We start from the raw sequence: 24,996 nt of genomic DNA, 5'->3' as shown, positions 1-24,996 counted from the left end.
AGAAATACTGTAATTATGGAGTATCATGAATCATGTGATGGGAAACAGAAACAAATAATTACTATGGATACAAAATTTAAAGGTTTGTCTACTTCAAATGCATTCGATGCTCTAGATGATCATTCGGATGAATCAAGTGCTATAGATGATTCGGATCATATAAATCGACAACAAAACGATCGAATTAGGGCTGTCCAAACTCGTCGTTCGCTCGGAAACTGCTCAAAAAAAGTCAGTTCAATTTGTCTCAGTTTGGAAATGAGCCTATCGTATTGGGTCGATTTGAAAATGAGCCAAGTACGAACAAAGCCTCGACCAGTTTGGTGTGGTTTGTTTTGCTCGCATTAGTTTTTAGTCTATTACCTTTCTTATACATTGCATTAAGCGATGATAAGAATGTGTAAAGAGAACAAAAAAATGCATTGGAAATTAAGTGATAGTTTGATGATTCTTGATTTTCCGTTACATGGCTTTTGTTTTGTTTTTTTTTGTTTTTTTTAATTGACGAACTAAAAAAACAATAAAATCGTGAGTTGTTTCTTGTTTTGATCTCTAAAATAACAAAGTCATGGACCTAATACCGACTGTTCTCAATACCTATCAAAATTTTCAGTCAAAATCACGGAAATTTACCATACTAAGCGAAAATTGACAGTGACCGGGGCCACCCCGATCCCTCCTATACTTCGCCCCTGCTCACATGTCACGTATGATCTTCAAAATTGGATATGAAACTGATGCCAACTAATTTAATTGTTAAATAAACTAATCTATTGCTACCAATCTTTTAACGTGTTTGAAATCTATAAAAAATAGAAAAGCAAAAAATAATATATTTTGTCTTAATAATGATGTAATAATAGATATATCGGATTAAATCACCTATTATTTAACCCATCTCATATTTCCACAAATTATCGTACAGTTTGCCACATGATTTAGCTCGTAGAAACCATTATGTCCAATGGCATTGGGCCTGTAATTCTACTCCTAACCCAATAATACATGTTTGAACATTGGGCCAAATCTGCCAAGTTTTGTTTGATTAAATGGTCCAAGTAAATACATATCAACTATTTGATATAGAGGTGCATAAATCGGGTTTTTATGAGGTTTCGTGTATGGAATCGAGTTTGGATATAATCGGGTATTAGAAAATTAGATATTGGCAATACCTAGGTTGGATTCGGGTACATTCATTTTTTCTAAAAACCATACCCTATGTAGAGGTACACAAATCGGGGTTTTCAAATATCCGGTTCCAGGTATGGAACTGAGTTCAGGTATGACCGGGTATTGAAAAATTAGGTACATACAATACTCAGGTTGGGTTCGGTCTGGGTATTGTCTTTAAAAACCATACCATATGTATCGGGTGCGGGTCAGGTATAGAATCGAGTATTCTAAAACCGGATATTTAAATACCCTATTTTCGGGTATTGATAAAACCATACATTCGGGTTCTTTTGTGCTTTTTCCGGGTTATTTTCGGGTAAAGATGAATTTTTTAAGGGGTTGCACTTTTTATGGGTATTTTTCGACTATTTTTAGGTATTTTTCGGGTATAGATCGGGTATTTGAAAAACCATGTTTCAGGTATTGGAAAAACCATATTTCGGGTATGGAACCGGTTTCGGTTTCCGGGTATTACCGGCCACAAATCGGGTCCGGTTCGGGTACGAGTTTTGGTACTGAAACGTTTACCCTACAAGTAGGGTTGGGAATTAAAAAAAAGGTTCCGGGTTTTCTTTCGGGTTCGGTTCCGGGTTCGGGTTTTTTTGTGCACCTCTACGCTATGCACCAGGTTCGGGTCAAGTATAGAACCACATATTTTAAAACTGGGTATTTGAATATCATATTTCCGGGCATTGAAAACACTATTTTTCAGGTTTTTATTGGGCTTTCTTCTTAATATTTTTTGGGTATAGATAGAGTTTTAAGGATCCACATTTTTTGGGGTATTTTTCGGGTAAGTTTCGATATAAATCGGGTATTGGAAACCCAGTTCCGGGTATGGAACCAGTTCCGATTTCCGGGTAAAACCAGATACAAATCGGGTCCGGTTCTAGGTGTTAGTTCCGATTTTCGGATATTACCAGATACAAATCGGGTCCGATTCCGGGTACAAGTTTTGGTACTAAAATGCATACCCTATTCAAACGATATGAGTAGTGTCAGACACAAGTTCAGGTAGTAAAAACCCCGTTCCGGTTTTAGAGTTTTTTATGCACCTCCACTATGATATACTCCTTATAAGGTAACTTGAAGAACGCGACAAAGAAGAAGCTAGTTCATAAATACACCTCAAGCAATTATTTGAATATTTAGATTGTGATGGCTAGGGATTTGACATGATGGGAGGACAACCTAATAAACACCCCTGTAAACTTGATTAATTTACATTTATTCTTTTTACTGTTTAATTAATTTAATTTGATATATTTTAGATTTTTGTTTTATTTGACTTTTACTTATTACTAAAGCTTCTAAGCGAATCAAACATTCAGTAAATTGTTTGGCAAAAAGTTCGTTTAAAAAATGGATGGACATGAATAAGAAAATTTGTTCGATTGGTTTAACAAATGAACATGAACACAACCCCCCTTTTCATTCAATTGTGTTCGAGAACGTTCAGTAATATGTTCTGGAACGTTTGTTCATATTCGTTTGTAAATGTTCATAAAATTTTGTGTACATTGATTCATTTTATCTAAACCTTTAAAAATACTTTTATTTATTACCACTAGCATAAAATAAGAAACTAGATTCTCACATTGTGTTTGCATTGTTTCCATTTTCTTTCTCATTATTCATATTGACGAATATATCGATCTCAACCTCTAGGCTTCGTTTATTTTATTTTTGTTCATTTGTGTACATCAACACATTCTTTTTCTTAATGAACGGGCACAAACATAAAAACTCGTCCGGTAAGTGCTCGTGAATCGTTTGCGAACACATTACTTTTGTAACAAACGAACATTAACAAAACTTTATTCATGCTCGTTCGGTTCATTTACAACGCCACATACTACTCAATTTGTTTATGCTTGGTTAATTTAGGATTTCCTTGACTACAAGTTTTCTTTTGTTTTCCATTAAAAATGACAAATACAAAACAAATTTTTTTCATGTAGTGGCATATTTTTTTAAATGTATGAACCAATTACCAAGTGTTATTGCTAAAAGTTTATTATGTCTGCTTATACATTAAGAGGTTATTAAGTGATATATATTAAGTGAGAAAAACATACTTTATTTTTGATCGATTTTAAAATAGCTTGTTAATAAAATCATTTAAAGACTATCAAACAATCCATTAAACTTATTAGTGATAGTTGCAAATCTATTCATAAAAGATGTAAAATAATAAATAATTGATGTATACGCGTGGATCAAGAAGAAAAGTTTCAACAAAACTGATTTTAATCCAAATTTCAGTTTTTGTAAATTTCACTAACTAAACGTTTCGTTTAGGACCATCTTGAATTAACATGCCAATAGACATCACCGGCTATATATTGGCTTTCGAGCAGGATCGTCCCTAAAAATCAAACATATTTTTTTCCCAGGGATCCTGGACAAGTAGAAAATGAGCTCCTAGTGGATTTAGTTAGATAAATGGGTTTACTTGTTTAACAAGGCTAAACTAAATTATCATGCCAATAAAAGTCACAAGCTATTGGCTGTTGAGCAGGACCATTTCTAAAAATAATATTTTTTTCTAGAGCCCGGAGCGAGTAGAAAAATGGGATTCTAGTGGATTTAGTTGGGTAAATAGGTTTATTGTTTAACGAGGCTAAACTAAATTAAAATGATTTAACAAACAATATGTGGACTTGAGCGATTAGCCACATAAAAAAGGCGAGAAAAACTAAAATGTAGGTTGTAGGATCGATTAATTAAAATTAGAAAATATATCATAACATAATTATTTAATTTAAGCATTCTATTCTTGATAATACTTTTTGAACGGCTTGGCACAATTGGGTGTCGAGATTCATTAAGAGTTGCCTCATGATTAACATTACACCTTACCAAGTTCGAATATCCTCACAACAACACAATGAGGATAACAAATACTTGGATGCTAAAAAGGTAAAAAACCAAACATTTATTGATTACTCCAATTGGGCATACCAAACGAGGTGACACTCAAGATAAATCTTTCGTGTCCACTATGTTGTGTTTATTATGTTTTGTTTAATAAATGATAAAACCTACAAAATGTACAACTGAAGCCAAACATTTAAACAAGAGTGATCACATTCACAAACGTGTTTTTCATCTCACCGAAAATCCTTTTTCCTTATTTTCAAGTTATTATCATTAGATTGTTGTTGTTAAGAAATTAAAATTAATAAAGTTAATAAGTGCATAAACAATATAGTTATTCCTATTTTGGTGTGGTTGTAAGATAAGAGTTCAATTCTTGCATAGTATTTTATATTTAACTGTTAAAAAACATAAATAATGCATAGAAAGACTTATATTAGTTGAATGAGTATTTAAAACAAATATTATCAATAAACTTATTTTACCTTTGACTAAAGTTTGACCGAGTTGACCTAATGACTCGTTTATGACATATAAATGAAAACACGCTTGCTTATAATTATTAAGTATCATTTCCATCAAGTAGCATGCAAATGCATACACGCATGGTTCGTTTGTACTCAACTTAATTCTAACAAAGTTTCCGCTCTAGGAAAATCTACCATATTTGTTCAACCAATAAAACATAACTCAAGTATTAAATCATGCATTTTGCATAAATAAATCATACACTAAATAATTAGCTATTAAAAGTTTACCATTATAGGCAAGTCAAACTTTTTAGCCACATTGATCACTAAGTCCAGATTATGCTTAAATCATCTAGCATTATATGGCATCCTAATTATTACCACATCAACATCATATGCATATCATGCTCACCTCACATTTCTCAAACTGTTCATGAAATAAAGTTTCTATTACGAGCAAGTTATGAACTAGCATCATGTAACATCCTAAGTATTTTGAAGTAGCCCAATACAACATCCTAATGCATATCATCAATATCAAACAAACAACAGATCCATCATGTGTATGTTCTAACCAAATCAATTTTTCACATTATCCATGCAATAAAGTTTGCTTTATTTACAAGTTATGAAGTAGTTTTCCTTAGTTTTCTCCGACAACAAAAATACATCCAGTCATCCTAACATGATCCTATAGCACATATTCATGCAAAAATATCAATTTATCATCCCTACCATGGCCTCAGTGGCGGATCCAGAAAATTTAGTCAGTGGGTGCAAAAAAGTACCTAGAACTCGTCAATTTAAACTAAAACAAGTTAAACAAAAATGGGTCGGGTCAAACCGAAACGGGTCGAGTAAAAAATTTACATTAAACAAACTACATATTGAAATGTAAATAATAAATTTCATTAAAGATAAATACATATAACAACGGACCTCTACGTAATTTCATCTTTTGAAAACTGTCAATTATAGTTTTATTCCTAACACTTAAAAATGCTTCTTTTTTAAACACTACAAATTACCCAAGCATCCAAAATATCTTTGGATGGGTCACTAAATTTTTTTTATGGGTCACTTGGGTATTTGGACCTAATATATTATAAACTTATAAAATAAACTATGGACTTGAGTGGGTGCAAACGCTCCTCCTAACCGAATACTGGATCCGCACCTGCTTGGGCTTATACAAAATTAATAACACAAAAAGTTTCCTCTTTGGAAAAGCTATGAACAAACACTCTTTTATCAATTTCTTTACACAACCTATGCATATTTCATCCAACTCAAATAATGATCAATACAAATAACAGTATAACACCATTTCATTAATAATGACAATCTACCAACGATACACAATCATCATAAGAAATAGGATAATAACAATTTATCAATAACACACAATCTTACATAACCAATCCTTGAATTTTAACATGATCAAATTAGTTTATCAATGATACTAAGTTTCCATAACTCTAATTATATGAACATGAACAATAGATCGTAAAACACAATACTTATTATATGAAAAGAATCAACCAAAGTAATCCTTCCGGATCCAAATCAAAGCAACATGCGTGTGTGTTCCTTGATAAAAAACTGAACCAAAGGAGGGTGTGGTGGAGTTCACAAGCCAAAAATGAAGAAGAAAGGAAGAGAAGAAAGCCAAGGATCAAGTAACTTATCTTTGTATAAAGTGTGTGCATAATTACCTCATAAGTGATTTATAAATGGCCTACTTACTGTTTTTAATTAAGGTTTTCTTTAAAACACCATTTACATGTGCATGGTTAATACAAGTTCCTAATACTCCATTATGTGTTGGCATATATTATTTTACAACACATAACAAATAATAACATGGTTTCTCATATGAAATATTTCAATTATTCGTAACTTGTTAATTTATTAGACTACCAATGTTTGTGGACAAACTCGTATGTGTGATCATGTGACATGCATGCTGCTGTCATAACTGAGTTAACTAGACAATAGAGTTTTGCTCACGGAGTTAACCTGAAAATTGTCAGTTGTCACAATGAGCTCCTTGTAGGCAAAGTTGACAAAATTAGAAAAGTTGAATGAGTTAAAATATAAATTGTTTATAGTATATTAATGGGTATTGAAATTAAAAGAAATATATTTATTTATTATTTTACTAACATTACTATTTTATAAATGGGTATTGAAATTAAAAGAAAGTTATTTATTTTTATACTAAATTACTATTTTATAAATGGGGTTGAGCACGAGACAAACCTAGTTCTCTTCCATTGTTCCTTCTTGAACTAAAACATTGAAAACAAATTGATATGATAAATGTGAAGATCAACATTAATTATACATCTAATGGTTGATCTTACTGATCCCATAATTCGGAGATCGCCAAAAAAGTTCACTTTAGAAAGATGCGATTCGGATATAAAACTTATACGTATATTGAGAAGGGAAACTTATACGTATATTCGGATATAAAACTATTTAAAAAGGGTAAACTTGTAACAAACAAATATATATGTTAGAACTCGATCCATTTATTACTTCAGAGTTGGATATATATGAAGGTCAATAATTAATTTAACAGTACTTAATGGCAGCAAATGTCAAGTTTAGTAGTTTTCGATCTCATGGACAATGACATGTTATACTCTCTAGTCATTGTTCCTTCAGAAATATCATCATATGTTCTGTCCAACTTTGACCATATATTGTTCTATGTTTCAAATAGAGTGTGTTTTCTTATACCAATATTTTTTATAATTAATATATCATGATATCTTAATTCTTAAACTTTTAATTATTTTTGTTAATATAACTTTTATATTATTTTCTTTAAAAAGGTTTGACTCTTTGAATTTATGGTTATTGCCAAAAGTGTATAGTTGTTGAAATACTAAAACCATGGTGACCACAAATGATTAATTTGTTTACTAAAGTTAGCATTGTTAGAAAGACATTTATGATTGGAGTGACGTAGTTGTACGTAGCTAGAAATAATAATAATAATAATAATAATAATAATAATAATAATAATAAATAATTTACCTTCTTAACTTAAAAGCTTATTAAACGACAGCTTTCCTGTTGGATTACCTTTCCCACAACTGCTGACTGAGCTGTGGCATGACCACCAATCAATCAATCAATACCTCTGCCTTTGTAATTACTTTGTTACTCCAATCTTGTCCTTCTTTGCTTTATAATAATAATAAATTTCCAAAAGAAACCCTAATTTATGTTTTCACTAGGAGAGTGAGAGGAACATATATAGTTGGGATATATATATATATATATATATATATATATATAAATATATAGAAAAGGGTTCAAATAAAAAGAAGTTGTTTCCTAGGAATGGTAAGAACCAATAGAATTTTTGACATTTGACATTAATCCCGCTATACTAGCCACTCTTAATATATCCTGAATAACCCTTATTTCTTATCTGATCGAACCTTTCACACATCCACCTAAGTATCTTCATAATTTTCCACCTCCAACTTATAGGGTCTTCTTGAGGGCCTAACATGTTCCATACAACATATAGCCAGTCTAATGACAATCCTATAAAATATACACTTTAATTTAGTTGAGAACCTCCTGTCACATAATACCACTTATGAGTTGTGACTGCTCTCCACTTACACAAAGTTTATCTGCACACTATGTGCGACATCAGTATCATAGATAATTAGATATTTGAACTTGGTTGACTACTGAACCACTGCATTCAACGATGATCTGAATGTTCTCATGGTCGTTCACACACTGAAACCACAGTAAAGGTACTCAGTCTTAGAGAGACTAATCTTCAAACATTCTATAAGGTTGCTCACCACTCCTCTAGTATCACATACATGTTTTGTTTAATCTATACGACTTACACATCATGGTCAACAAAACATATGCACAACAAAACCACCTCCTAAATCGACTTTGAAAATTCCTCCAAGGCTACCGCAAAAACAAATGAAACAAGAACCCTTGGTAGAGGGCTACCTCACAAGGAGATGTTAGTCTCCGACGTGGATGCACACATATTCCTAATTAACTCTTTATGTTACCCAAGGAACCCCTCTACCTTCATTGCATATCCCAAACCAGTCAATGTGACACACTGTCGTATGTCTTTTCAAGTTAATAAACACCATATGCAAATCACTTCTTCTCTCTATACCTTTCCACCCTCCTCTTCATGTGTATTGCCTCTGTAGCGGTCTGTCCTAGCTAGAATGAATCCAAATTGCCGGTTCATCGTAACCTTAGTTTCCTGGTCTAACTCTGACCCCAAGTACGTTTTCCCAAAGTTTTGTAATATGACTTCACAACTTTTCCCCGTATAGTTCTGATAACATTGGGCGTCTCATTTCTTCTTTATAACTTTAATTAAATTAATGTGTAAAATTAGAAAATTACCTTCATGTGCTAATTAACACATGACATGATTTAACGAGAAAAATTAATTGGGTTAAACAAAATGATAAACAAATGTATATGATGTACCATACCACTTGTTGATGGCTTTGAAAAACTCATGATGAGCTAAATTAAATTTTCCCATTCGAAGCTACGATTACCCTACAGTCTGTTAAGGTTTTATCCGGGACCCATTTACAGTTCATATTAAAGAATTTATATAATGTGGATATGATGTTACATGGATGGATGGATGGCATGTAGGGTGTTTGTCGTCACTTTCTATATATGTTTGAACAAATAAATACATTAAGGAAGAACTTATATTAATATATAATATAATATGTTAGTGTCATAATATGATCAAGAATAGAGAGACTGACCAGACAGGAGAACTTAATTCACTGAAAAGAAAAAAGATGAATGCATAATTGCATACCAGGCACCACACGTACATCTTATTAAAGATTCACTCAAAAAGTTTTCATATTTTATAAGTAAAGAATGAAAATATCATTGCCATTTTTAACGGTCACAATGATGATCAATATTTTAATATTACAAAAAAGAGTCTTCTAGGGGTGAAAAGTCCAAACATTCCTTAAAAGTTAAAAGTTAGTTAACGAGCTTTAACTTAATTAATATTCAAAATTAAGTGAAGATTTATGCCAGAGACCATAAAGTTGAGTTCGAATATGTTTCCAACCCGGTTTTACCACATTGGGTTTTTGGGTTTTTCATGGAACAAGAGATATAAAGTAAGCTTGGCATATCCAGCACGGTTTGCTATTGAGGATGTATGAGTTCGTCTTTTGTCACTGGGTTACCATAAATAGCTAGACTTTTATTCGTTGGTCGTTAAAAAAAGAGAAAGTCCTTAAAAGTTAACTTTAGTTAATGTAAAAAATCTTATTTGTGACAAAACAATTACACAAAAGTTGTCCAATATACTATTATTCTAGAGAGGCTAATCTCTTTAATTAAAATTCAAACGGTTACAATGGGAAGGCAGGTTAACGGGCAGCAAGCTGCTCCACAACCCCTTTTAGATAGCAAACTTGATCATACTAAAAGCAATATGTTTTGTTTCGTAGAGGCTGATAAATTACTATACACGATCTTTTAAACCCTATTCAAAAAGTCAATGGCCTCCGTGGCTAAGAAACCAAAAGTATTAAAAGACTAAGGATCAAAAAACCAAACATGCAAGTAGGTATAAAGATAATTGACTTTTTCGTTAATTACTATATATCTGATAGGTTCAACTATTGCTGGCGTTTTGGGATTAATTTGAGACAATTGTTAAAGTAGTGGTGTTCTAATGAACTTCTTATAGGGTGTCAGAAACTCATATCACGGGAAAAAACTTTACGCATAATTGATATTTTTATCACTATCAAGTTTAGTGTATATATTTATACATATAAGGTTTTCATTTAAAATATAATTTTTATTTTAACTTGGAAAGAAAATATTATCCATATACATTTAACGGGTTTAAATTAAATACAAATGAAATTAACGTGTTAATTGTGATAATTAAGTAGAGTAATTATATATACAAGTAAAGTAGTTATATAATTCCATCATAGAATAATATAATTACTCTATTATGTAATTACTAATTATATAATTACTCTACTTGATTATCACAATTACTACATTAATATCCTTTATATGTTAACTTTCCCCTACATTTAACTATGTACTGCTGACTACTAACAAATAGCCGGTAAACCCTTAATTCTATGACTGTATCTCATGTTTTATACCACAAGTTTTAATGCAAAAGTAACGCGATTAGCTATCAAACAAAATGATGTATGATGTTATTTTTATCATACAAACGTTTTAGCATTTACTAAAAACTTGTCACCGATGAACATCATGGTGTATCCTTCCATGGGGTCTCTAAAATCTAAATCATTTTAAGAACTGCAAAAGAGGTACCGAGGGCATTCATGTTTGTCATGGACCCACTTGCAGTTCATATTCAAGACTTTATATATGTGATGATATGATATGATGTTTTGGATGAAACTATGAAAGGCTAGTTGGATGTTTGTAGTCATCTTCTATATATGTTGCATAAGTTAAGGAAGAGTATAATGATAATTAATTTAAAATGTTAAGTTGTCGTATGCTAATTGCTAATGAATAGTGAGGCAGACAGGAGATTTAATTCACTGAAAAGAAAGAAAGAAAGATGCATACATAACTGGTACCACGTACGCTTCGTAATAACGGTTCACTCCAAAAGGTTGTCCACTCTTTAAGACTACAGAATGAAAATATCATTGTCAATTTGAAGCGAAGTCTCATAAATAAATATTATTATTATGTATAATTGTATATATAACTAACACCATAACATTATTATTCAATAAACCATAAACCTTATAACTTATAACACTTTATACTGAACTAAAACACTATACTATTATTACGAACAAAACACTATAACAAATGATGTGTGGGTAAACGAATATGTTTATAGTGTTTAATATCATTATTTTAGTTATTTATATGTATGTAATACAATTATTTTGTGAATATTATATGTGTAGGTGTTTGGTACTTAAACAAGTTAATTCGACACGCTCATTATGGTAAATAATCAAGTTATAGATAAAGGGAAGCAACCGAAGAGTCGGATCGGTAAACGAGCAGCTAGAAAAAAAAAGCGGGAATTTTGGTGCAGGGCAGGCCGTAAGCTGCGGACTAGTCGCAACAACCATGGTTGGGTGTAACTGGGGATTGTTGGCCAATGTGTTAGACTCGTAAGGTTTTTTTATCCACCGTAAGTTATGACCAATTTTGTTATTTTCGGAGATAGTTAAGCCCGATTTTCATATTCAGTCATAACTTCTTCATACCTAGCAACCTTGATGATTTGGGAGCTATTCCACGGTAAAATAAAACCTCTCAATCATCAATTCTTCGACGGTTTCAAGATTCCAATCAACAATCGTGTTAATCGTGATGCCGAGGCAATGCTAAACCACTCGTGACTTATTCAGGCGTTGGGTTTAAGTAAGAAGTGATTATACTATGATTTCTATCTATGTTTGGATATGAGTTTTGGTTAATCATTTGGTTAGTCAAAAGTTTACGTTGTTTTGATTGTTTAAACAAATGTTTATCTAGGATTTTACCATTAACTAGTGATTATTATTAAGTCTTATATATGTGTGCTAGTTGTTAACTAGACTAGATCAGTTGTGTCAATTAGTCGGATTGAGCTTTGTTAAGCAACATAACCAAATAATAGTCTTTTTTAATTACTTATCAATCATACTATATAAATCATGTCTACGTGATTTTCCAATTGGTAGGAATTATAATTAATCAATTCATCCATAATTTGAAACTTGAAGTGTGGTCAGTGTTTCTTTAATAGTTTTTACAACAAGAGTTTATTCATGTTAATTTCTTATTGTTTTTGTAGCATTTTCCATTGTGAAGATAACCTTACTTTTCCGTACTAGTTATAGGTGATTAAGACCAAAATTACTTAGTTTTTTATCAGGCCACGACATCTATATAAATGGCGATGTTGCCGGGGATTTGAGCCAATTTATCGAGTTGTAGAACATGTTTAGAAATATGTATGTGTCCTCATTTTCATTTCATGTGTGTTTATCATGATGTTCATTGTTTTAAAACTTGCCTCTTTATGCCAAAACCAATCCATACATACCCTTACAACCAGCGACAAGAGGCGTCTTCACGGAATCATCGAGACTTTTTTGTTTAAACCAATCGGGCTTAATTGTTCAAAATAATTCGTTGGTATTTTGATTTAGTGGTTAATGAGTTTATTTAGAATGAGATTATTTGTTTCATTGTTTAAAGTGAGCTTTGTTGTTTGATAATTGTTAAGTAGAATTTATCGCTTTATATGATTATAATTCTTGAGAGTTTAACATTTCTTGGGGACGGTTTCAAAATTTTTAGGTGTTACTTCGGATCACATCACATATATACTAAGAAAAATTAAAAAAAATTTCATAAGGTGCGACCGCACCCCATAACGATATACTAGGTACGACAACGGGTGTCACGTGACACATGGGCGACGGCAACGCCTATAATGTTTCAAAAGGCGGGCGCATACGCTCTTGGGTGACACTTGAGGTCGATTAATCACCTTTATAAATTCACAAGTTACTCTATTTATTGTTTTTTTACACTTTTTAGTGGAAAAGGACCATAAAAAATTTAAACATATCGAGTTTTCATTTATGGGAAAAGACATCACCTTTACTTGCCAATGATATCGTTAGATTTGATAATAAAGTTACCATGCTCAGTTGCTCACGTCATATACTACATCGCCATCCTTCCAAAAACAAGTCATGAGGCTTTCTTAATGTAGAAATTATTGGACATAATTTCAGACTCCAGGTCATAACTCGATAAACTTGAGTGAGTCGGTCATAGTTAGTTATATTTCCTAATTACAATATGTTTCCTAATTATAGTGTAATTATAATTAGTAATGTCTTTGCTAGAAAGTTATGTTAGTTTATATTAGCTGTTGCATGTTTAATGTAACTAGTCTTAGAACCCCCAATTGAATTTCCATTACTGTTTGGATGCCAAGCTTGAATAGGATTGTAACGAGAATGGCGCTTGTCTCAAGAGGATACATGTTGAGGATTAGTTGTACATGTGGGCTTCACGGAGGAGAAGAGAGGCGTTTTAACTAAGCATTTTTTGTGACACCGGTGTGGAAGATTTGGAAGTGTAGAAATGAGAGAATATTTACGAGTAAATAACAGACGATACCAGGGGTAATTGCGGATGTTAAAGAGATTTTTTTCTTTTTAAGAATCAAGGCACACGATCCACTTTAGAAATATTTTGAAAGTTTGGTGCAAGTTTAATTTTGTTAACTTTCTTTTATAAAGTCGTTAGGAGTTCCACGTTTTTGTTTTAATATATCCGGTTTAAAGAATATATAGAATTCTAGCTAAGAAGATGACTATGTGTTGAGGTACCATCTTTTTTTTGTCTAACATGTAGGCATCGACCTGTCACTATAAAGAATTCCATCAAGCTAGAAAATTAAAACTCTAAAGTACATTATTATTGGTCTACCCATAAAGTCATAGCCATGCTAGTGTTACACATTTTTCCCCTAAACACATAAATGAAGCCACCACAAATTCAACACATTTTCTATCATTTATTACCACTCTTGGTCACCAAGATAATTTATTAGCACACAGGAGAAGCTGGTGGTGAGGTGATCATGGCAAAGTTATTGGTTATGTTTTTCCAACCACCATCCAGAAGATCAACAAATTCTTCCCAGAAAGGATCTCCATTGACAAAGTTATTTGCATCGTCAACGTATGTGAAATCTTCAAAAGGATTCATTTGTGTTTCGGTTTGATCATCGTGTTTAATGATAGGACCTTGATCACATGAACTTAATAATGGCACGACGGGTGTTGCAACAGAAGTGTTTGAATTCGAGATGAGCGATTGGAGACTTTCGTTGTTGATAGCGTAATTTGACCATAAGTTTCCTTGCCATACTTTAAGGACATCAAGGCATGGTAGATGTGGTGGTGGAAGTTTTGTGGGTGTTTTCTGATTCTCATGGATAAAAGGTGAAACAAGGGTGGATGGTTGGGTTGAGTGGTTCTTAGGCTTTTGAACAAGCCTAGCTTCTGCCTCAAGCCGAGCGGCTTCCCATTGAGCCATGTGGTTCAAGGTGGAGCTTAGGTGTTGGGTGCCATTCTTTGGCTTGTGGGTCATTGGATCAATGCCCATTTTGGTCATCCTCTTCTTGATGTGAGAGTTCCAATGGTTCTTGATCTCGTTATTAGTCCTTCTTGGCAAGTGAGCGGCAATAGTTGACCATCTAGATGTAAACATGTAACATTAGCAACAAAAACTTTTTAGGTAGGGTACATTTATCCTAACTTCGTGTTTGTCAGTTTTCAACTATTTAGTAATAATTTAATATATATAACTCTTCCTAGCTAAGGTTACCGAACAGGTTCGGTAACCCTAGGAGATCTTAAGCACAAACAATCAAAAGGTTCGTATCCTTAGTTTGAAACATCAAATCAAATGTTTTTGTTTTCTTTTAGTATGAAAATGAGAAAATATTACTAGTGTGAAGAGTTAAAAAAACAATGCAACAAGTAAAGAGCGATTGGGTACGTTTACTACAACCCTAAACAAAACCTACATATTACCATGAAAATAGGAAAATATTGTCGGTGTGACGAGCCAGAGAAAGAGTACAACAAGTAAAAAGAGCAAAGTGAGTATGTTCACTACAACCCTAATAAAAGTGTACTTGTTACCGAGTAGAGCATGAAGTTGAATGATGGTCCTTTCTTCTTCCATGCTAAACTTTCCTCTCTTGATATCTGGCCTCAGGTAATTCGTCCATCTTAACCGACAACTCTTTCCACATCTCTTAAGCCCTACATATCATCAAAATACTTAATATTTTTAGAATAAAAACACATGTAACATTAAGATGCATGCATGGGATTATCATGCTAGGTCACACGATTAATTACCGGCTTTAGCTGGCAAAGATCGCCAACTTCCATGCCCAAATTGTTGAATGTGAGACAGTAGCTTTCGGTCTTCTTCCGGAGTCCATGGTCCTTTCTTCATCCCAACTCCTAACACACCCATGTTACCATTGTTGTTTCTTCTTCTTCTTCTTCTTCTTCTTCTCAGATTTCACCATCTTAACCCTAAATTCAGAATAAGAAGATCCTATACCCCCCCCCCACACCCCCCAAGTAGCTAGTTCTTACAATATATGTTTAACTTGTAAGATCTCTAGGTAATATGTTAAGTCACAACAGAGATGAGAGAGAGAAGATTTTGAAAGTGAAAGATGAAAATGGAAAAGATAGTTTAATTTTGCTTGTCCTATGAAAAGAGAGGATATGTTATATAATAGAAAGAAGTGGGACACTGTCAATAACTATAGGCATATGTACGTGTTTAATGGCTAGTTAAACCCCAACCATAATGTCCATTCTTAAATAAATAATAAGGAGGTGTTTTCGGCGTGGTGCGTCGGACTAGTGTTTTTTCTTTTAAATAGGCAAATAGGATTTTAATAATCTCAACTTAATACAGTTAGTCGATAATAATTTCAACTTATAAAATAACTGTAATTGGTTCCAACTTTCACACAATTTATTTTCATTGGACATCCATTAAAAAAAACTTAACGACTATATTTTTTTTTTCAAATTTTAAACTGATATTTTAGGGCTTTTGATCGGAATGAGGATATTAGTCCATTTATCTAAAACTTTCTTAAAAACGGTGTTCCAAACGACTAGATGATGTTTCAATTCCTGTGTTTAAACTTTGCAGCGGCGAACCGACACAACTTCAGTCGGTATTGACAAACTCTGCACTAATTCAAAAACATTGAACTCGGTCGTTATTGACGGCACCAACACTTAATTGTAGACAAAAAAGAATTTGACATAAAAAAAAGAAGATGGTATCGGCAATAACAAAACCCGTGCCTTGCGACGGCTAACCAACCCAGATTATAATAGTAGAATTCGGTCGTTATCAACGATACCAATATTAAATCGTACGCTATATATAATTTAACATAATTAAAAGAGTAAATTCTGGTTTCGTCTTTCTGCTTTGTCTAAATATGCGTTTTTATTCCAATAGTTTCAATTTTGTGTTCGTCCTTATGGTTTCATTTCACTTACAATTAAACCCGACCCCACTAACTATGTTAAGTCTGGTTGTTAAACCCATCAGCATATATATCACTCACGTTAGGGACAGTTTTAGACAAACTATATGGACGAAAACCGCAATTTACTTTAATTAAAAAAAAGAACTTGAAGTGTCATGGGATTGTTGCCACAACCCATCACGTGACATCAACCCATAAGTTTTAAATATATATAGTAATATATGTACCAACTGTTTCAAATGCACCAACAAATGTGGTTCATAGCAACCAACTCGTGAAACAAATAAAATCCTCCCCAACTACTATATTTGTACACGCACAAACTCTCATTGAACATGCATTAATTTGTACCTTCGTGCATGAATATGTCATGATTCATGAAGCATTATTAGTACTGGCATTTGACACAACCAACTGCGCTAAACCAATAATTCATCGTTATCAGCAGAAATATTTGTACCTAAAATAATTGATTATTATATCATTTTGTATTTAAGTTTTAACGCGTTGAAGGTTCTTTCTCTTTTGATTCCATAAAGCATGTCATAGTACATTCTATATTTACATGTGGAAACTTAAGCCCAAACCTAACATGTTAAATAAGACTATGTGAGAGCATTTTCCAAATTTCCTTCAACACAACCCCACATTAAAAGCCTATCATTGTCCTTGTCTTTGGACTTCACATTCGAAAGAGGACGGCCACAAACCTTGCCAACACCGGTTCTTGAAAAGTTCACCTAGGTTTGAAATCTACGAACGTTGTCACCTAAGCACCGTTGTAGATGCTTTTATTTCTTATTAAATTGTAATGGAAGAGGCATTCACTAATGAAAAATATATAGATGATAATACACAAATTAAACGTTACAAAAAGTTTTTTTTTCTTTTTTTAACTATGGGTGATCTTCAGTAATCATAGCAGATCACCGTAGTAGAAAAATATATGTTCGTATTCATCGGTCATGATCTAGCATAATGAACATAAAAATATAAAATGAATGAAAAATAATATAAATATCAACGGTGTTCCATAAAAAAAATATCAATGAATATTTACCGATAGAATTCTATTCCGGTCTTTTCATTTACTCTCAAATAAAAAAAATTAGGAGAAATAATCAGTTAATGATCCGTAACGGCATTTGAAGACAAGTTTTCAAATAATATTTCCGGCCTTCAAGTGTTGCAAGTATTTATCAGGAATTATATATATACACACACTCCTAAGTAGAGGTGTTCAAAAAAACCGGTTACGGAACCGGTTTGGCCGGTTCAACCGGAAACCGGTTTTTTAAAAACCGGTTTTTTTAAAAACCGGTTTGACCGGTTTACGTAACCGGTTTACGTATCGGTTATACGTTTTGGAGCCAAAACCGGTTTTATAACCGGTTTTTTTTATAACCGGTTTTTTTTAATAACCGGTTATTAAAAAACCGGTTAACCGGTTTTTAAAATAACCGGTTTATTACCGTTATAAAAAAAACCGGTTAACCGGTTTTTTAATAACCGGTTAACCGGTTAAACCGGTTTTCGAACGTTACCAAACGGCTTTATAGCCGTTTTTTTTTTTTTTTTGACCGTTTTTTAGCCGTTTTTTTTTTGTTTTTTTACCATTTTACCCCCACAAACATCTATATATAGTTTAGGTTGGGTATTGGTTAGATCACACTTGATTATACAACTCCAAACGCTCTAAACGTTTATTTCATACGCGATTATACAACTCCAAACGCTCTTCTTTCGTAGTCGTTTATTTCATACTCGAGTATACCACTCTTAATTCGTAGTCGATTATCATGGCCTCCCAAAGTGCTGCTTCATCGTTCAACATGGGTGCCTCGAACACGGGAGAAACCGTCGTTCGGGTCATCCCCACGAAACGAAACCAAGATATTTGGCAACATTTCGACCTATGCGAAATGTCTAACGGAACCCAAAAAGCTAGATGCAAACATTGTTTGAAGTTTTATAACAAAGAAGCAAACTCCAGTTTAAGAGCTCATGTAGAAAAGCCCTCTTGCAAGGTCTTGAAGGACGAATCCGGAAGTAGTTCGCAGCCGGAGATGACGAATCAAGGAACGGTGTTTACGTACGACCTTGAAGCGGTACGTCAACAGTTTGGCAACTTTGTGATTCAACAATCACTTCCTTTCAACCACTTCGACAACCCTCAATTCACGGAGATGATGCAAAAGTATGTTCAACCACGCTACCAACACGTAAGTCGTTCGACCCTTAGAAGAGAATGCTTTAAAGAATGCTTTCAACACCACCTTGGCAAACATGTATGATGTTTACCTTACAAAACACGGGTCGTCTTCCCAAATTCATGACTCGTTAAGAGCTGTTGCCCAATCCCAATCCCAAACCGACCTTGAAATGGGGATGTACTACATGATTTGGGAAGACGCCGGTAAACGTCAAAGGGTAAACACCCCAAGCAGTGAACTTGGAAGGTATGGTGGTACCAACTTTGTGAAACACATGACTCCGGATGAATTTAGAAGTCTTGATATGCTGGCTTGGTGGAGAGGTAAGGAGGATGAGTTTCCGATCCTCGCCGCCATGGCCAAAGATTTACTAACGGTCCAAGCTTCCACGGTAGCTTCGGAGTCTGCTTTTTCTGTTTCTGGCAGGGTTATATCGATTAGGAGGACTCGACTCACTCCACCAGCTGTAGAGATGTCGATTTGCTACAAGGATTACTTGGACTCTTTAGATAGGGCACAACATCAACGCTCACTCGAGGGGGAAATGGAGTATGAGGCGGCCTTGTATGAAGACGAGGTCAATCAAGGACACACTCAACCAATGACCGATGAAGAAGCCGCGTACGACGATTACCTAAGGAATAGCTCGGGATCGGGTAGCGAAGAAAATGAGTAACAAACATCAACTTGTTAATGTAATCGTGTCTAAGCATTCTTTAATGTTTGTATTTTTGAGTTACGAATATGCGATAACGATTTAATGTTTGTATTTTTAATGTAAAAGCTATAAATGAAAGTTATGTGTTTTTAATCTTCCAAGCAAAGAATGCTAACAACGAAACCCTAAACCCTAAACCCTAAAGCAAAAAAAAAAAAAAAAAAAAAAAAAAAAAAAAAAAAAAAAAAAAACCGGTTAACCGGTTAGACCGGTTATTAAAAACCGGTTGTAAAAAAACCGGTTTAATAACCGGTTCTAACCGGTTTCTAAACCGGTCCAAACCGGTTTGGCCGGTTTGAGTTTTCATTGACAAAAACCGGTTAATAACCGGTCCGGTTATTAACCGAACCGGTTTTTTTCTGGATAAAAAAAACCGGTCCGGTTAATAACCGAACCGGTTTTTTCAAAAAAACCGATTTGTGCACCTCTACTCCTAAGACCTTTATAATTTTCACATTCCTTGTTTTTAATTCATAGTGATTTGTCGATGATTTGATGATTTGACGCTAAAGAGGTTGTCATTGATCCGTCATGGATATCCTCATTGGTAACCCATACTAATATTCGCCATTAAATATCTTGTCTCATCCGCCCATCGATCTATCTTAAGTTCTTGTTATATATGTAGTTAAAACTATTGTGTGTTGTTTAATGATATTCAAACATACTAAAGTCTAAAAAATAAATTTAAAGATCTTAATGTTCAAGCCTAAAAAGTGGTGATTTAAATACGTTAAAGATATGCTATATGCCTACATAAAATAACGATAATTGTTCTTGCTTTCAACTACATATGGAAAAAACATTAACTTGTGACATTGGAATATTTAAACCACTTACGTGTTTCATGACCTACTTCATCAATTTGGAAATCTATTCCAGATGTTTGTCCCAACAGTTTATTATATTTATTGCACAACCACTAGATCACAAGTTATACTTTTTAGTGAATTGTAGGACAACCCACCAACAAATACTTGTTACAAGTCTATTGGTTTCACCAATTCGACCAGCCAGTCTCATGTCATGTTTCTTTTTCCTCAATCACAAACTAACAATCGTCAACAAATTAAGGGTCAGTAAAATTTGAGGTTTTAACCAAGTTTGCAAAAGTCGCTAGGTGGACCCTAAGTGGCCGAATGGAGAGTTGAGTATACCCGGGGAGTATTCGGAGTGTACTCTGACATGGTAAATATAAAGAAATTAATTTTTGGATATTATATATATGTCAAATATCATAAATTTACTAATATTTATGATAAATTAAGTAAAAATTAATATAAATAAGAGAAATACATTTTTAATTTATAAATTATTCTATTCTTTAATATTAAATATATACGAGTTATGCTTTATTTTTTAGGCCAAAATCGGCTCAAGTTCACCGACTAGATGTGATTCTGACTGAGGTTGACCACCTTTAATCAGTTCTTAGCAACTAGGCAGAATTAAAGAAACTCGTCTCGGTGACATACCTTGTAGCGAGTACTCGGTGAGTACTCGGCCTTGGAAAACTACTTTTATAACATTGGTTTTAACAAAAAATATCCACCAAATCAAAATAAACAGAATCGTAAAACACTAACCGTTATAGTAACCCCCCCCCCCCCTCTTTAAAAGTTAAATGTTTTCAAATCCTCCCAAGATACATCGAACATCTTGATCGGTTCCTCGCTCATACAAAACATACAACCTTTATCTTTTGCACCAAATCAGCTAACCGAATATGAGTTGGACCTCCTGAATTATACTCTGAAAGTGAATTATATGCCAACCTAACAAGATATATTGGCCGTTAGAGTTGCAACTTCAATGTGTTTAGGTTTTCATTAATTTGGTTAGGATTGTGATTTTAATGTTTTGAAAGGAGTTTTCCCTTTTTTTTTCAAACACAAAATTTCATCAAATAATAATTAGGTTTTTCAATTTTATCATTTAAGTTATTTTAACTTTTTTTTCCTCTAATATTGCTTTCACTAGTTGTTTCAATGTTATAAAACTTTTAAAAAATATAATTAAGTTTAATTAAGTAACCTAAAGAATATATATTCCAATTTACTATTTATAGTTTCCAACTTGACTTAAAATGAAATTTATGAAACTTGGATTTTAGTGATTTTAGTGATTTTTATTCTTTAGTATTACTTACTACTTTAGTATATGTTCCATTTTGGTGACTTAATATTTTTTTAAAAAAATTAACATTTAATTTTTTAAACGAATTTAACATTTAGTGTATTTTTTTCTAATTAAAATAGTTAAATAGATGATGAAGTTCGAGTGACTTTGGAGTAAAAAAAAGACAGTGAGCATCTTTATTTAGTTACATTTAGAAAACTATTATTACCTATTATGTGAATACATTTCAATTATAACATTTTATTTTTCGATCGGTGACTTTCACAGTTAAGTTATCTCACTGGGCGAACACGCCGCACCCTGCCATCCCACTCAGGCCAACTATGTTGACATGAGGATCCACGTTAGCATCTCAGTTTGGCTTGGCGATCCCGGTAAAACTCAGTTGGCTCACCCTGCTCGAAGGCACGACACGTTTTAATGCTCTGGTAAAATCCGGTCGAAATCAGGATTCGAACCCAGGACATCCGGGTCATCCATCATCTTCATATTCGATGAAATTTTCATAGATTTATGAAAAATAAAAGATAAAGAAAACAATATCATTTGCCCCCTCTTTAAGTACACAACTTTATCAAAGTGTCAAAACTAACAAATCTAATGCATAGTACAACTTCTACTGCATGGGTTACAATTATTTAGTTGAAATATATGAACCTCCTCTTTAACATCTTGGCATTGATTTCTAGTGAGATTGTCCTACTTAATTATTAAGAACGTGCAAAGTTTGCAATGAATGAATACTGATGTATGTAGCTGATAAGTTATTAGCTTTAATATTCATAACTTAATGTACATTTAAGTTGGGGGAAAATAATAATTTTTTTTTTCAATCACGTTAATAGCGTAATAATTATAAGTCTATTAACTATTACATAGACAATTACAGACTAACGACAGATAGACGGGCAACAAGCTGCGCTGCTACCCCCTTCTGAATAGCAAACCCTACCCTACTAAACACAACGTTCCTCTTAGCATGAGCGGAGTTACTGCTGACCACCTGCTGAACCTGCTTAAGGAATTGAACCGCGTCAGGGCCGAGAGCGCCAAAAGTGTCAAAAGCAAATGGTATGAACACGTGCTGATTCTCAAGGCAAGCTTTCTCGTGCTTAGCTATTTAACCCGCCTCAGCCTTGTTTATCGCATGACCAGCCACAAACTCATGATCCCGTAGCCCAACGAGGGGGGACACACCTGTCAAATAACGCACGCGTGCTTACCTCCTTCCCATCCAAAAACAAGAATGTCAGCGGGTCGTAGGGTTGATCTCCCATCTAAAGGGTCGGTCAAGAAGTTCACCGGAGCTTCCTTTTTTGCCGAGATCCCGGCCCGCTTAAGGACGTCGTAAAGCACATCTCGAACTAGATCATGTCGATACTTAAAGCCCGGTAATTCTTTGCAGTGGATTGCATGCTCCCCAAAAGAATCCAAACAAGCCTTCCGACATACGGGACACGGGTCATCAACCGGGAAAAGGGGTACCATCAGCCGGTATTTGAGGATAGCCCGATATTCCACTGCCGACATACGTTGCCCTAAACCTTCAATGGGAACAACTGACAGGAAATCCTGAGCATGAGGGGCACGTAAACACTCAAGCACAGCTCGCTGCCGCAGGGACAAAGCGAACTTCTCTTCAACTGTCTTGACGATTTCACCAAATAATAAACATTCATAGATTTTGAATATACAACTGTAAAACAAGCATAGTGATATATATTGTATGATCGTTAACACACACACGCATGCACATAAGGTGTAAAATTGTATGGTGTCAGGTTGATAGGTTAGCGGATTTTAGATTGGTGGGTTGAATTCTTCAGCCTAACATGGCCCATATATTTATTCATGATGAATCCGATTATAATTGTGCCTTGGGTGGGTTAGCGGGTTTCGATTGGTGGGTAGAATTTTTCAACCTAACATGGCCCATATACTTATTCTTGATGAACCATTTTAAAATTTTGCCTTGGGTCTACCCATTTTATGTTTATTTAGAAATATCTAGTGGTTTGGTAACAATTTAGATAATAATTAGTTACTTCGATTCTATATAATATGTTTGAAATTTGAGTTATTTTAGTTGTATTTGTGTATCTGTCTCTCATTTTTAATAGAAATATTGAATAAATGACAACAAATGTATTAATAAATATTAAAGATAAATAATGAATAATTCAAAAATGTGTTAGGCATAAGCTAAAAACCTAAATTGAAATTCTAAATGATTTTTAAGTATTAGTATGAAATACTTTATAACTGAAGTTTATGTTTTTTATTATAAACTAATGAAAGTTATATATATATGGTTTTTTGTAATTAATGAAAGTTTTTTTCTTTCTGGTTTTTCAATATATAAGGAAACGTATTGTTTTTTTATATTAGTTGTTTTATGTTTTGCTATATTTATTTAAGCCTCAAAAAATTTTGGCGAATGTCCTTTTTGGCAAAATCGCTCAGAGCCTGGGAGAAGTTTTTGGATTGTCCCCCCGACAGAAGGCGGTTATTGAATGCTTACAAGGTTCTCATGCCCAAGATTTTCTGACCGTTATCCCGATTGATGGCTTGAGCCAAAGCATGTCTGCGGTTGAGTATAGGGCCATTCTTAAGTACCGTTTGATGGTCCCAATGTACCCAGAAGACAAAACATGTCCGATTTGCCGTAAGGCTTGCCTGGATAAATTCGGAGAGCATGCGGTTCATTGCAAGGAGATGCCTGGGTTCAAATACCGACATGATTGGGTGCGGGACGTTCTTTGGGACATCTTAAGGCGAGCTGGGATATCAGCTAAAAAGGAAGCCCCTGTAAACTTCCTTACAGACCCACGGAAGGGAGATCCACTCTACGACCAGCATATTTGCTCGTCTTTGGTTGGGCCAGGGGAAAACACGCTTGTGTTGACCTCACAGGGGTATCTCCTTTAGCTGGTTTGAGGGATAATGGGTTTGTAGCTGGGCAAGCAATGAAAAGGGCTGAAACGAAGAAGGTGGAGAAACATGCTAAAGCCTGCGAAGAGAACCAACATGTTTTTGTCCCTCTGGCTTTTGATACCTTTGGCTCCTTGGCACCGGAAGCTATCCGTTTCCTAATCAGGGTCCAACGGGTTGTGCATAGCAATGTGTCGACTCCAAAAGGGCAGGGGTATGTCTTTAGCAGGATAGGGTTTGCAATTCAGAAATGGGTGGCGGCGCAGCTTGTTGCCCGCCTACCTGCTATGTTGATGTAATATCTATGTTTCTCAAAAAGAAATACAATTTTAT

General features: G+C 34.0%; 1 pseudogene; it reads right to left on the bottom strand.

The window, feature by feature from the left end:
• Positions 1–14,125: 14,125 nt before the first annotated feature.
• LOC143540733 (transcription factor MYB17-like) lies at positions 14,126–15,669 on the bottom strand (annotated as a pseudogene).
• Positions 15,670–24,996: the final 9,327 nt, after the last annotated feature.

The sequence above is a fragment of the Bidens hawaiensis genome, unplaced genomic scaffold, assembly GCF_021521415.1.
Source record: "Bidens hawaiensis isolate Kalapana, Puna unplaced genomic scaffold, B.hawaiensis_p1.1 tig00012328_1, whole genome shotgun sequence".
Lineage (NCBI taxonomy): Eukaryota > Viridiplantae > Streptophyta > Magnoliopsida > Asterales > Asteraceae > Bidens > Bidens hawaiensis.
This window is presented reverse-complemented; position numbering and strand designations above follow the sequence as displayed.